This window comes from Macaca nemestrina, chromosome X, assembly GCF_043159975.1.
Source record: "Macaca nemestrina isolate mMacNem1 chromosome X, mMacNem.hap1, whole genome shotgun sequence".
NCBI classification, from domain to species: Eukaryota; Metazoa; Chordata; class Mammalia; order Primates; family Cercopithecidae; genus Macaca; species Macaca nemestrina.
In genome coordinates, this window is record NC_092145.1 from 51649318 (window position 1) to 51663392 (window position 14075).

General features: G+C 38.1%; 1 protein-coding gene and 1 pseudogene across 5 annotated transcripts in view; one reads left to right on the plus strand and one right to left on the minus strand.

Moving 5' to 3' along the window:
• Positions 1-14075, plus strand: part of LOC105499752 (RAB9B, member RAS oncogene family) — an 85545-nt gene that overhangs the window by 16005 nt on the left and 55465 nt on the right. The window lies entirely within an intron of this gene.
• Positions 3300-9020, minus strand: LOC139360625 (tigger transposable element-derived protein 1-like; annotated as a pseudogene).

Here is a 14075-nt window from a genome sequence, read left to right on the forward strand (position 1 = left end):
TGGAAGTTTCACAGTTTAGTCTGTTATTAGTCTCTTACCTTTGTGTGTGTGAGCTCTGATTGGTTGGTTTGAGTAAGTTCTGGAAGTCTCACAGTTTAGTTTGTTATTAGTTTATTACCTTTGTGTTTGTCCGTGTGTGTGTGTGCCTGTGTGTGTGTGAGATGAGAGCACATACAATCCATTCTCTTACCAAATTTTTAACATACAATACAATATTATTACTACAGCTCTACTATTGTAGAAATCTCTAAATTTATTTACCCTGCAAAACTAAAAATTTGCACTCTTTAATCTACATCTCCCCATTTCCTGCCACCCCCCTCCACCCTTGCTAACCACCCTTCTACTCTATTTCTGTGTGTTTGACTTTTTTTCTTAGATCTTACATATAAGTGAGATACAGCATTTTTCCTTCTGTGATTGGCTTATTTCACTTTATAAACCTGGAGGTTTATCCTCCAGGTTCATCCATATTGTCATAATGGCATTATAGCCTTCTTTTCTAAGGTCGAATAACATCTTAATGTGTGTGTATATATCTATGTCTATATACAGATATAGATATCACAATTTTTTATCAATTCATACATCTATGAGCACTGAGGTTGCTATTGTGAATAAAGGCACAATGAACATGGCAGTACATATATGTCCTGGAAAGATCTACAAAGCCAAGCAGATAATTTGAATTAGTAGAGTGGACCAAGCCTGTTTTGCTGCCTTCTAGGATGGTAGCATGTTGGAGTACAAGTGAAACATTTGTAAAGATTTGAATAATGTTTTTATTGGCTCTGTTTGTATGATGAATGATTCTCCTGCACTGCTTCCCCACCTCTAACCACAAAACATCACCAGCATCCATTGGAATGCACGTATTATCCTAATCACTGGGTTGTGACCAGTCTAGGTACTCCACTAAAGATGTTTTCTTTCTTTGACTCCAAAAGAGAAACTAATAGCCCATGTGATTTCTGGGAAAAGGGGTTTGAACAGAACTTTGGAGATGAAGGGTGGGCTATGGGTTAAAAGTGCAATATGATGCAATATATCCCAAAATGTGGTATACATGCCTCTTCAGGTAGATGAGATAGTTTTAAGTGGTACACAGATTTGTAAAGAATTTTTATTTGTGTAAATATAAGAGGTACAAGTGCAGTTTTGTTACATGGATATATTGCACAGTGGTGAAGTCTGGGCCTTCAGTGTAACCATCACCCAAATAGTGTACATTGTACCCATTAAGCAATTTCTGATCCCTCACTTTCTTCCTACCATTCCAAGTCTCCAATGTTTATTATTCCACATTCTATGTCCATGGAGGTACACAGATTTTTAAAAACAGTTTATGCAGTTTAGCGTGAATTAAAAATATGTCAATAATATGTTATCTGTGAAACCATAGATATTATTGCTTACAAAATACATAAAAAGTTATTTTAAATCAGTTAATTAAAATAGCTTTATTAAATAAATAATTGTATAGGTAATATGCACATATGGCAAAAAAGGATCAAACTGTTAGAAGAATGACTAGTTAACATGCTGTCAAAATGCCTAAAAATCAGACAAACCTGGTTCAAACCTCACCCACCACTTGCTAGCCATGTGACTTTAGGCAAGTGATCTAATCTCTCTGAGTCTCAGGGTAAAATAAGAATAATAACAGTACCTGCTTCACTGGGTTGTTGTTAAGCTTACGTGAGGGGCATTACAGTGTAGTAACAGGGTGCACAAAATCTAAAGCTATATGCCCTGGTTTCAAGTCTAAGCTCTACCACTTACCAGCTAAGTGATGTTGAGCAACTTACTTAACTTTTATGTGCCTTAATTTTCCCACCTGTAAGTGGGATTATTTTGAGGGTTGTATGAGTTTATACCTTTGGAGTGCTTAGAAACATTCTAGTATATATTAAGTGTTCCTTGGAAACAATCCTAGTGTAAGCATTATCTGTTTGTTAGATTGAAAATAAATGTGTAGTCTGAACACGGTGGCTGACCGCTATAATCCCAGCACTTTGGGAGGTCGAGGTAAGAGGATTGCTTGAGCTCAGGAGTTCAAGATCAGCCTGGGCAACATAGCAAGAGACTGTCTCTACAAAAAATTGAAAAAGTAGCCAGATGTGGTAGTGCACACTTTTAGTCACAGCTACTCAGGAAACTGAGGCAGGAGGATTGCTTGAGCACAGGAGTTTGAGGCTGCAATAAGCCATGATTGTGTCACTGCATTCCAGCTTGGGTGACAGAATGAGACCCTGTCTCAAGAAAAGAATAAAAATTTTAAAAAAAGTCTATACAACTCCCAAAATTTAGCAAGTTCTCATGAAATGTAACCTATTGATGTTACTTTGTATTTCCAACACCAAAAAGAAATAAATATACAATCAGCATTTGATTAAAAGGCAGCATTTAATTGCTCAGCATACACAGAGAACTGGCAAATTCCAGCACCTCTCTGCAGTAGGAATTAAAAACAGGTCTCATGGAAGCTGGGTCTTCTTCAAGGACTATCAGGAGTGAGGTCAGAGAGAAGCCCCAGGTAATCTTTCTGTATTCTGCTAAGGTAATTGTGGGCCATTTCAATTTACAGATGAGAAAATTAGGTCTCAGAGAAATTAAGCAAGCTGCCCAATGTTATGAAGCATATAAATGATAAAGCTAGATGGTATGCTACCTTTTTAGAGGAACCTACATCCCAAGCAGAGGAATTTAGAGTTTATCCAGTGAAGTGGGGAGATAAAATGGGTATTTTATGGAAATTAGTATGGTAGAGGTATAGTGATGATGAGAGTAATATAACAACAATATCATTAGTTGAGATTCTACCACTATTATTGGGTACCTCTGAAACATTCTTAGATATCCAGTCTTAAAAAACTCTCCTGTGATACCACATCTCACTTTTGCTACTTACTGACCAGTATCCATTTTCTGTTTTTAATTCAAATTTCTTTGAAAGAGTACTCTGTTTATATGTCCATTTCTCATCACCCACTCACTCCTCAAACGACTGAAGTTTGGCTTTTCTTCCCCAACCCATCCCTATCCCCCAACACATACTCCAACAAATCTACCCTCGTCAACCTTCAAATACACACATACCTTGTACATATTGTGGGTTCAGTTCCAGATGACTGCAATGAAGTAAATTATCACAATAAAGTAAGTAACACAAATTTTTTGTTTCCTAGTGCATATAAAAGCTATATTTACACTATACTGTAGTCTCTTAAGTACACAATAGCATTATGTCTAAAAAACATATGTAACTTAATTTAAAAATACTTTGCTGCTAAAACATGCTAATGATCATCTGAGCCTTTAATGAGTTGTAATCTTTTTGATGGAGGAGGGTCTTCCTTTGATGTTGATGGTTGCTGACTGATAAGGATGGCAGTTGCTGATGGTTGGAGTGGCTGTGGCAATTTCTTAAAATAAAACAGCAATGAAGTTGATCACATCAATTGGCTCTTCCTTTCATGACAGATTTATCTGTGGCATGTGATGCTGTTTAACAGCATTTACCCACAGTAGAACTTCTTTCAAAATTGGAGTCAGTCCTCTCAAACCCTGACACTGCTTTATCAACTAAGTTTATGTAATATTCTAAATCCTTTGTTGTCATTTCAACACTATTCACAGCACCTTAACCAAGAGTAGATGCCATCTCAAGAAACTACTTTCTTTGCTCATCCATAAGAAACAACTCCTCCATGCTCATGGATAGGAAGAACCAATATTGTGAAAATGGCCTTATTGCCCAAAGTACTTTATAGATTCAATGCTATCCCCATCAAGCTACCAGTGATTTTCTTCACAGAATTGGAAAAAATTACTTTAAAGTTCATATGGAACCAAAAAAGAGCCCACATTGCCAAGACAATCCTAAGCCAAAAGAGCAAAGCTGGAGGCATCATGCTACCTGATTTCAAACTATACTACAAGGCTACAGTAACCAAAACAGCATGGTACTGGTACCAAAACAGATATATAAACCAATGGAACAGAACAGAGACCTCAGAAATAACACCACACATCTACCACCATCTGATCTTTGACAAACCTGACAAAAAAAAAAAAAAGAAAGAAATGGGGAAAAGATTCCCTATATAATAATGGTGTTGGGAAAATGGGCTAGCTATATGTAGAAAGCTGAAACTGGATCCCTTCATTACACCATATACAAAATTTAACTCAAGATGGATTAAAGATTTAAATGTAAGACCTAACACCATAAAATCCCTAGAAGAAAACCTAGGCAATACCATTCAGGACATAGGCATGGGCAAAGACTTCATGACTAAAACGCCAAAAGCAATGGCAACAAAAGCCAAAATTGACAAATGAGATCTAATTAAACTAAAGAGCTTCAACTTTGAAGTCTGAAGTTTGCAAATATGCCTATAGATTTTTGGAATTTACCACTTTCTTATTCTGTATCATTAATGTAATATTTTTAATTACTATATATTTTACCATTTTTCTGGATTTAGTAAGAAATTTGCATTTTTGGTTTGATGTAGCAAGGGTTTTAATGTAATCTATGATAGATTTTGCATTTTTTTCATTACTGTTATACTTTAACCTAAATGAATGACTGATCTAATTGTATTAGTATTGTGAATAATCATGTGAAATGTTTTGAGACACAGTACTATATTTGTGAATATGATTTTATGGCTTTTTTCACTTACTAAGAACCTTTCTGTGTGGGAAACTAAGAAAACTGCTTTCTGCTGTATAATCTGGCATTCATTGTAGATTAAAGCTTATTTTTCTGTGAATAAAACCTATTCAATAAAATACTATTCTTTAAAATTTTAAAAAAACTAAAGAGCTTCTGCACAGCAAAAGAAACTATCATCAAAGTGAACAGACAACCTACAGAACAGGAGAAAATTTTTGCAATCTACCGATCTGACAAAGGGCTAATATCCAGAACCTACAAAGAACTTAAACAAATTTACAAGAAAAAACAACGCCATCCAAAAGTGGGCAAAGAATATGAACAGACACTTCTCAAAAGAAGACATTTATGCAGCCAAGAGACATATGCAAAAATGCTCATCATCACTGGTCATCAGAGAAATACAAATCAAAAACACAATGAGATACCATCTCACGCCAGTTAGAATGGAGATCATTAAAAAGTCAGGAAACAACAGATGCTGGAGAGGGTGTGGAGAAATAGGAACGCTTTTACACTGTTGGTGGGAGTGTAAATTAGTTCAACCATTGTGGAAGACAGTGTGGTGATTCCTCAAGGATCTAGAACCAGAAATACCATTTGGCCCAGCCATCCCATTACTGGGCATATGCCCAAAGGATTATAAATCATTCTACAATAAAGACACATGCACACGTATGTTTATTGTGGCACTATTCACAATAGCAAAGACTTAGAACCAACCCAAATGTCCATCTCTGAAAGACTGGATTAAGAAAATGTGGCACATATACACCATTGAATACTATGCAGCCATAAAAAAGGATCGGTTCATGTCCTTTGCAGGTTAATGGATGAAGCTGGAAACATTCATACAGCCAACAGACACATGAAAAAATGCTCATCATCACTGGCCATCAGAGAAATGCAAATCAAAACCACAATGAGATACCATCTCACACCAGTTAGAATGGCGATCATTAAAAAGTCAGGAAACAACAGGTGCTGGAGAGGATGTGGAGAAATAGGAACACTTTTACACTGTTGGTGGGATTGTAAACTAGTTCAACCATTATGGAAAACAGTATGGCGATTCCTCAAGGATCTAGAACTAGAAGTACCATATGACCCAGCCATCCCATTACTGGGTATATACCCAAAGGATTATAAATCATGCTGCTCTAAAGACACATGCACACGTATGTTTATTGCGGCACTATTCACAATAGCAAAGACTTGGAATCAACCCAAATGTCCATCAGTGACAGACTGGATTAAGAAAATGTGGCACATATACACCATGGAATACTATGCAGCCATAAAAAAGGATGAGTTTGTGTCCTTTGTAGGGACATGGATGCAGCTGGAAACCATCATTCTTAGCAAACTATCACAAGAACAGAAAACCAAACACCGCATGTTCTCACTCATAGGTGGGAACTGAACAATGAGATCACTTGGACTCGGGAAGGGGAACATCACACACCGGGGCCTATCATGGGGAGGGGGGAGGGAGGAGGGATTGCATTGGGAGTTATACCTGATGTAAATGACGAGTTGATGGATACTGACGAGTTGATGGGTGCAGCACAGCAACATGGCACAAGTATACATATGTAACAAACCTGCACGTTATGCACATGTACCCTAGAAGTTAAAGTATAATAATAATAAAAAATAAATAAATTTTAAAAAAAGAAGTAGAGAAATAGGAAAAAAAAAAAAAAAAAAAGGAAACCATCATTCTAAGCAAACTATCACAAGGACAGAAAACCAAACACCACATGTTCTCACTCATAGGCGGGAGTTGAACAATGAGAACACATGGACACAGGGCGGAGATCATCACACACTGGGGCCGGTTGGGGGGTAGGGGACTGGGGGAGGGATAGCATTAGGAGAAATACCTAATGTATATGATGAGTTGATGGGTGCAGCAAACCAACATGGCATATGTATGCGTATGTAACAAATCTGCACGTTGTACACATGTACCCTAGAACTTAATGTATAATAAGAATTTTTAAAAAAGAAACAACCCCTCATCCATTCAAGATTTATCAAGAGATTGCAACAAATCCGTAACATCTTCAGGCTACACTTCTAATTCTAGTTCTCTTGCTATTTCCACCACATCTGCAGTGACTTTCTCCACTGAAGTCTTGAACCCCTCAGTTATCCATGAGAGTTCAAATCAACTTCTTCCAAACTCCTGTTAATGTTGGTATTTTGGCCTCCTCCCAGAAATCATGAAAGTTCTTAATGGCATATAGAATGGTGAATCTTTTCCAGAGGTTTTCAATTTTCTTTGCTCAGATCCATGAGAGGAATAAATATCTACAGCAGCTATAGCCTTATGAAATGTATTTCTTAAATAGTAAGACTTGAAAGTCAAAGTTACACCGTGATCTATGGGCTACAGAATGAATGCTGTGTTAGCAAGCATGAAAACAACATTAACCTCCTTGTATATCTTCATCAGAGCTCTTGGGTGACTAGTTACATTGTCAATGAGCCATAATATTTTGAAAGGAATCTTTTTTTCTGAGCAGTAGGTCTCAGTAGTGGGCTTAAAATATTCAGTAAATTATGCTGTAAACAGATGTGTTATTATCCAGGCTTTGTTGTTTCATTTCTAGAGCACAGGCAGCCTAAATTTGGCGTAATTCTTAAAGGCCCAAGGATTTTCGGAATGGTCAATAAGAATTGGCTTCAAATTAAAATCACCAGCTGCATTAGCCTCTAACAAGAAAGTCAGCCTGTCCTTTAAGTCTTTGAAGCCAGTCATTGACTTGTCCTCTCTATCTGTGAAAGTAGTAGATGGCATCTTATTCCAATATAAGGCTGTTTTGTCTGCATTGAAAATTTGTTGTTTTGTGTAGCCACTTTCATCAATTATCTTAGCTAGATTTTCTAGATAATCTAGAACTTTTACATCAGCAACTTTTACATCAGCACTTGCTGCTTCACCTTGCATTTTTATGTTAGGAAGATAGCTTCTTTCCTTGAGCCTCATGAATCAACCTCTGCTGGCTTCCAACTTTTCTTCTGCAGCTTCCTTATCTCTCTCAACCTCCGCAGAATTGAAGAGAGTTAGGGCCCTGCTCTGGGTTAGGCTTTGGCTTAAGGGAATGTTGCAGCTTGTTTGAATTTCTATGGAGACCACTCAAACTTTTTCCATATGGGCAGTAAGTCTGTTTTGCTTTCTTATCATTCACATGTTCACTGGAGTAACACTTTTAATTTCCTCCACAAACTTTTCCTTTATGTTCACCACTTGGCTAACTGTCTGGTACAAGAGGCCTAGCTTTTAACCTATATTAGCTTTTGACTTTCCTTCCTCACTAAGCTTAATCATTTCTAGCTTTTGATTTAAAGTGAGAGACATGTGACAATTCCTTTCATTTGAGCTCCTAGAGGCCACCATAGAGTTATTAATTAGCCTAATTTCAATACTGTTATGTCCCAGGGAATAGGGAGGCCTGATTTAGCCTGCCATCTTATATGGGCACAGTTCATGTTACCCCAAAACAATTACAATAGTAACATCAAAGATCACTATAACAGATATAATAATAGTGAAAAAGTTAGAAATATTGCAAGAATTATCAAAAGGTGACACAGAGACACAAAATGAGCACATGCTGTTGGAAAAAATGTCACTGATAGACTTGTTTGATGCAGAATTGCTCCAAGTCTTCAATTCATAAAAAGCACAGTATCTGCCAAGTGCAATAGAGTGAAGTGCAATAAAATGAGATATGCCTGTTATTTATCACTATGTACGAGGTAGGCACCATTCTAAATTATATATCTATGTCCTCATTTAGTCCTCACAATACCCATGAGATAGGTAACATTATTTCCGTTTTACAGATGAGGAAATAGACTCAGAAAAGTTAAGTAACTTGCTCAAAATCACAGAGTTTTAAGGCAGAACTTTTGGCCAAAATGTATGTCTTACTGTCAATTTATGGCCACTGTACTAGCATATTGTCAGACTGCCTGGTGTCCTACATTCATAAGACTTGTTTCTGAAAGAATCTTGCAAACCAAAGATTGGTAAATTTTATTTCCATTATGGGAAAGTGGATGGAATCTGAAATAAAAACCAATATTTATTTCCTTATATTTGTATACGGAAACTCTGGAAAGATAAACAATAAACTATTAGGCTGTGCTGTCCAATATGGTAGACACTAGTCATGCGTGGCTCTTGAGCACTTGACATGTGCCTAGTGAAACTGAGAAAGTGACGTTTTAATTTCAAAAAATTAAATTTAAATCACCACCTGTGGCTGCTAGCTACTGTATTGGACAGTGTCAATATAGAACATTTCATTATCAGAAATTTGTATTGGACAGTGCTGCTATAAAGAACAGGGGGAAATGGTGTATAGGAGCAAGGGTGAGAGTGAAATTTTTATGTATGCATATATTTTTACCTTTAATTTGGACTTCTGGATCATGTATATATATACATTATTTCTTCAATATTCTGATTAAAGTATTATCATTAGTGCTTAAGCAAGCATTACATATTGGAGAGAAACCACCATGATATTTCACGTGGAAACATATTTCTTTAAAAAAACAATTTTAACATTTATTTTAGATTCAGGGGATATATGTACAGGTTTGTTGCATGGGTATATTGCATGCTGTGGGGAAGATGTAATAACCCTCTCTTCTGACCTTTGCTAAGGCTAACCTGCCTGCCTATTTTGACCTGCATTTCCTTTTTCTCACTTTCCCTGACTTTGTACCTTGGCTACTAACACTGACCTCAGGCTCACTTTGTTTTGAAATATGACATGTTTGTGTATGCTTTCTCCCACCTAACTCTTGACACTTTCTTACACAGGAGTGCACACATGCTTCTGTCTTTACATATGCACAGCTGAAGGTGAGATGGTTTCTCTGCTCCACAGTTGGGAAGGGGGATTAGGCGGCAGAGAAGATGGAGAAGACAAAAGGGCTTGTGGACACCTGCAAGTCAATATTTCTTTGGTCAGGCAGTTACCACACGTGAGCGCTGGCTGCCAAGCAAAGACTATGGTTCACTGAAGAGAACCTGTCCCAACTAACAGGAGTGGCCACCCCTCTGTTTCAGCCAGTAATTGCCATGTGAGACTATGATGGCTGTCCGGATCTTCTGATTATTCAAGTAAAGCTGGAAATTTAGATTTATGTTTGATCCCTCACATCTTTAAATGCAGGCAACTAATTAAAATTAAAAGAAAACCTTCTGTCGAACATTTTGCAATCTCCAAATTATTGAAATTTTTGAAAAGCAGCTGCTGTGTTTTTACATTAAGGGTAATTCTTACCATTTTTACTTTTTCACAATGGAAATAGATTTTTTTTCTGATTATAAAAACACATGTTCATTTTTAAACTTACCTATATTCACACTACCCCAAGAAACCACTTTTAAACTTTTGGTGTTTTTCCTTGTTGTTTTTCTACTTATTGGGTGGATGCCATGTGCACATCCCAATACACAGAAAATGTCGCATTTTTAATGTGAAAATTTTACAATAGTTGTTTACCCACATTAGTAGTTATGCATCTACATTACTATTTTTAATAGCTACAAGGTATTCCATTGTGTGGTTGATACTTTTTTTTTTTTTTTTTTTTTTTTTTTGAGACGGCATCTCGCTCTGTCTCCCAGGCTGGAGTGCAGTGGCATGATCTGGGCTCACTGCAAGCTCCGCCTCCTGGGTTCACACCATTCTCCTGCCTCAGCCTCCCAAGTAGCTGGGACTATAGGCGCCCGCCACCACGCCCGGCTGATTTTTTGTATTCTTCAGTAGAGACGGGGTTTCACTGTGTTAGCCAGGATGGTCTCGATCTCCTGACCTCATAATCTGCCCGCCTCGGCCTCCCAAAGTGCTGGGATTACAGGTGTGAGCCACCACGCCCAGCCTAGTTGATACATTATTAATCCAATTCTCTACTGATGGATATTTAGGCGTTTATAATTGTTCGTTATTACAAACAATACTGGAATACACATTCATAACCACTTTTAAAAACATGTTCACTATATATGATGGAGGGAGAAATTTTATCATAGAAGTTTTGTTCTTCAGAGTAGGAAAACCTGGGATTCAGTACTAGGATCCATCTTAGTTCATACTTTTATAAAAGACGTGGAAGACAGAGAACATACCAATTTTGCAGTAGATTTGTTCAAGTAATCTATGCCAAGTCAGCAGTGGAAAATTGCAGAAACATGCAATGAGTGGTCAGGAAAGTGTAAGATGAACCTCAATGTGGAAAAGTATAGTAATACATTTAGAGAAACATGAGCCAAACTATATAAAGAGTATTATAAGATTATTACATAGCATTGCTTGCTGCCACACAAGAGAAATGATTCTGTCTCAATGGGTCAATTCTTAGATCATTTAATTATCTGTCATCAAAAATGTAGCAACCTTGACAGCAGTAATATATACTATAAATGTGCAACAGTAAGAATATTGAGCACTGAACTAAAAACCATATCTGAATTTAGACTGAGCTCAGCTGCTTACTGTGATTTTGAGAAAATTGATTAGCCCCTCTGTGTCTCAGTTTTCATATCTGTTTAATACTTTATTGTCATGGTGATTATGAAGACCCAATAAACTATACATAAATCTGTTTGCTTAAAGAATATGATCATATTTGTTAAAGCCTCTCAGGAAAGGTGGAAAAAATAGATACACTCTACCTATAGAGTGTTGAGCAGAAAAGTAAGGCAAGGCAAGATCTGACAAATTATGCCAGTAAATATGAAACAAGCCCTTTTCAGATTTAGAAAGTTTACTACATACATACACAGTGAAAGGAAGAGTAGCCAAAGGAACCAGCTCCCTGTGGTCCTGGTCCTACACACCAAGGTAGCCAAAACCAAACACAGGGGGCCATTGGAAGTTTGCATCTTGAGTTGTGGGACACCCTATTGCTGAGGAGCCAAAGCTATGCAGCAGTTAAGCAGTTTTATAACCTGCAGTTGTACCCCAAGGGGGCAAGACAGAAAAATTCATATCGTATCAAAACTCAGAAGGCAATGAGAAACTGTCTCATGACAGGCTCCTTGTAAATAAAAAGAAGAGTGGGAGGTGGCCTCAAGCATCCCATGTTCTCATGTTTTAGGAGAATCACAAGATGTTCTGCCAAGACTCAGATTAGCTGCAGTTCAAGTCTTTCCCCTGTGGCCTCCTGGACAAATTTGCATTTGCCCTGCATGGTCACTAAGGCATCAAAATGGAGTCATTCTCTTGCCCAGGACAAACATTTTTCTATTGCTTGAGCAAGGCTGAGAGGAGTTAACTAACTTGCCTTAGGTAGACAATGAGGGATGGGTCCCTGGAGAGCCCCTGACCCACAAGTCAGTGCCTCATCCCCACATAACACAAAAAACCGCCTGAGAAAAAAATCAAACTGCGGGCACCAGTAAGAGAACTAACATAGGTGGTTGTTCCTGGAGACATGCCCATAGCTACACAGATAGGAGAACCTCCAGCCCATTCAGATAAAAACTTACAAAAACTTCCGACTCACTCAGATAAAGAAAGAAAGCCTGACATAGAAATGCCTTTGTCCTTTATATAATCAACAGGCTCCCAGAAAAACGTTTCTTCTCCTTTTGTGGGCATGAATATGGTGGGTCCAGTGGACACTTTCCTTTCCTTTTTGGACTGTGAGCCTGGCCTCTACGAATCATCACTTCAACTGCTGATAGGTCCTGGGCCAAACTGAGTAGCCCCTGTGAATCATCACTTCAACTCCTGACTGGTCCCAGGTCAAGATTCCAGGCCAAACTGAATCACACTTTCTCCAACACAGCCCACAGACTAAACATATTCCTTCCTCTTCCCAATACATAAAAACCCCAGACCCTAGCCTCATAGTGGACGACCCATTTGGCTCCCCCTCTCCACTATGGAGAACTTTTTTCTTTCACTTATTAAACTTTCATTCCAACCTCACGCTTGTGTCCATACTCCATAATTCTCTTAGATGTGAGACACAAAACTTCAGATACTATCTCAAACAACAAAAGACTACTACATTGACAGGACTACAACATATTTTGGTGCACTGGCTGGGAAAGAAAAGGATTCATCTAAAGTGTGAGTAAGAGTGGACATTTAACTCTTTACTTTCATTTTGGAGATTTGTCCTTAGTTTTTTTTTTTTTTTTTTTTCCCTCTCAAGAAACAAACAAAACACTGGGCCCCTGTCGGCCAATTAAAAAACTAATAGGGTGGCTTCCAGCCTTAAGACTCAGGACACAGGCTTACTGGAGAGGACTTTGTCAATCCCCATTCCTCTCAGTTGTTGGGAATGTTGACTCTGTTCCAATCCAGTTTCCTTTCACAGAAGGCTTAGCAGTCCCATGGGACTGGAAGGAGGTCCTGAGGCAACTGAAGGCTTCTGGCCAAGGCTACACCTTGGTGTTACCTGAAGGCCCCTGGACTAACTCCAGTCCCTGATATTCCATCGGGTGCCAGGGCCAGGACTTCCAGACTTTTCTATTGCATTTTCTTCCTTGCTTTTCTCGACTATCATGTCGCCTATCCCTTCTTTGTATACAATGATGTGGATGTTTTTACAACCTGGTGATATAGTCTTGTGGGATAAAGTCAGTCAGTGCTTTAGTAATCAGAAATGCAATTCAATGAATTATTGTCTCTTGGTTTCCTTGAAATGGGGAAATTCCAAGACCTGGATCTGGAGACCTATTTATCTCCCAATGATAACACTTAATGGGGTTAGACGAGGGGTTATTTCTCCCAGGACAATCATCCCCCCTTCATTTAAACTCTTTCTTTTCCCATGTGAAAAGCCAACATTGTCCAACAGAACTAGACAGGCTTTCTATGAAACAAGTTAATTTTCTTCTACTAAGAGACATGCTGTGGAGACATCCTATAAAGCCCCAGATGTCTCTTTTAAACTTTTGCCTGAAAAGAATTTAGTCAGAATTTTTGTCTAACATTTCAGACCTTATAGCACCACCTAGTGGGATGGAATTTTTCTCCTTGGGGAGCCTTGTCAACCCTTTGCCCGAAACCTCAAGTTTCCCAATTCTTTTCTCTCTTAAGTCCCTCTGTCAGTGATCAGTCCGCATACCCTATTTGTCAAGAAAATTCCACTTTCAATAGCCTGGAGGAAGCCATCCTGGCAAAACAGATTTTAGCCTTTTTACTGTCCCCATCAAAGGAAGGAGAGCTATTCAATCCTTATGTTCTCTTGGGGCACCTGTTCTACATCCAACTACATTGTGATTTAAACAAAAAAAAAAAAAAGATTTTATATTTAGAAGTCAATTGGTCCCAGTCTCTGGGATTCCACTGTTTCACCGGGACCATAACAAGGGAAGCCAGAGATAGTATTTAGACACTACTTCCCT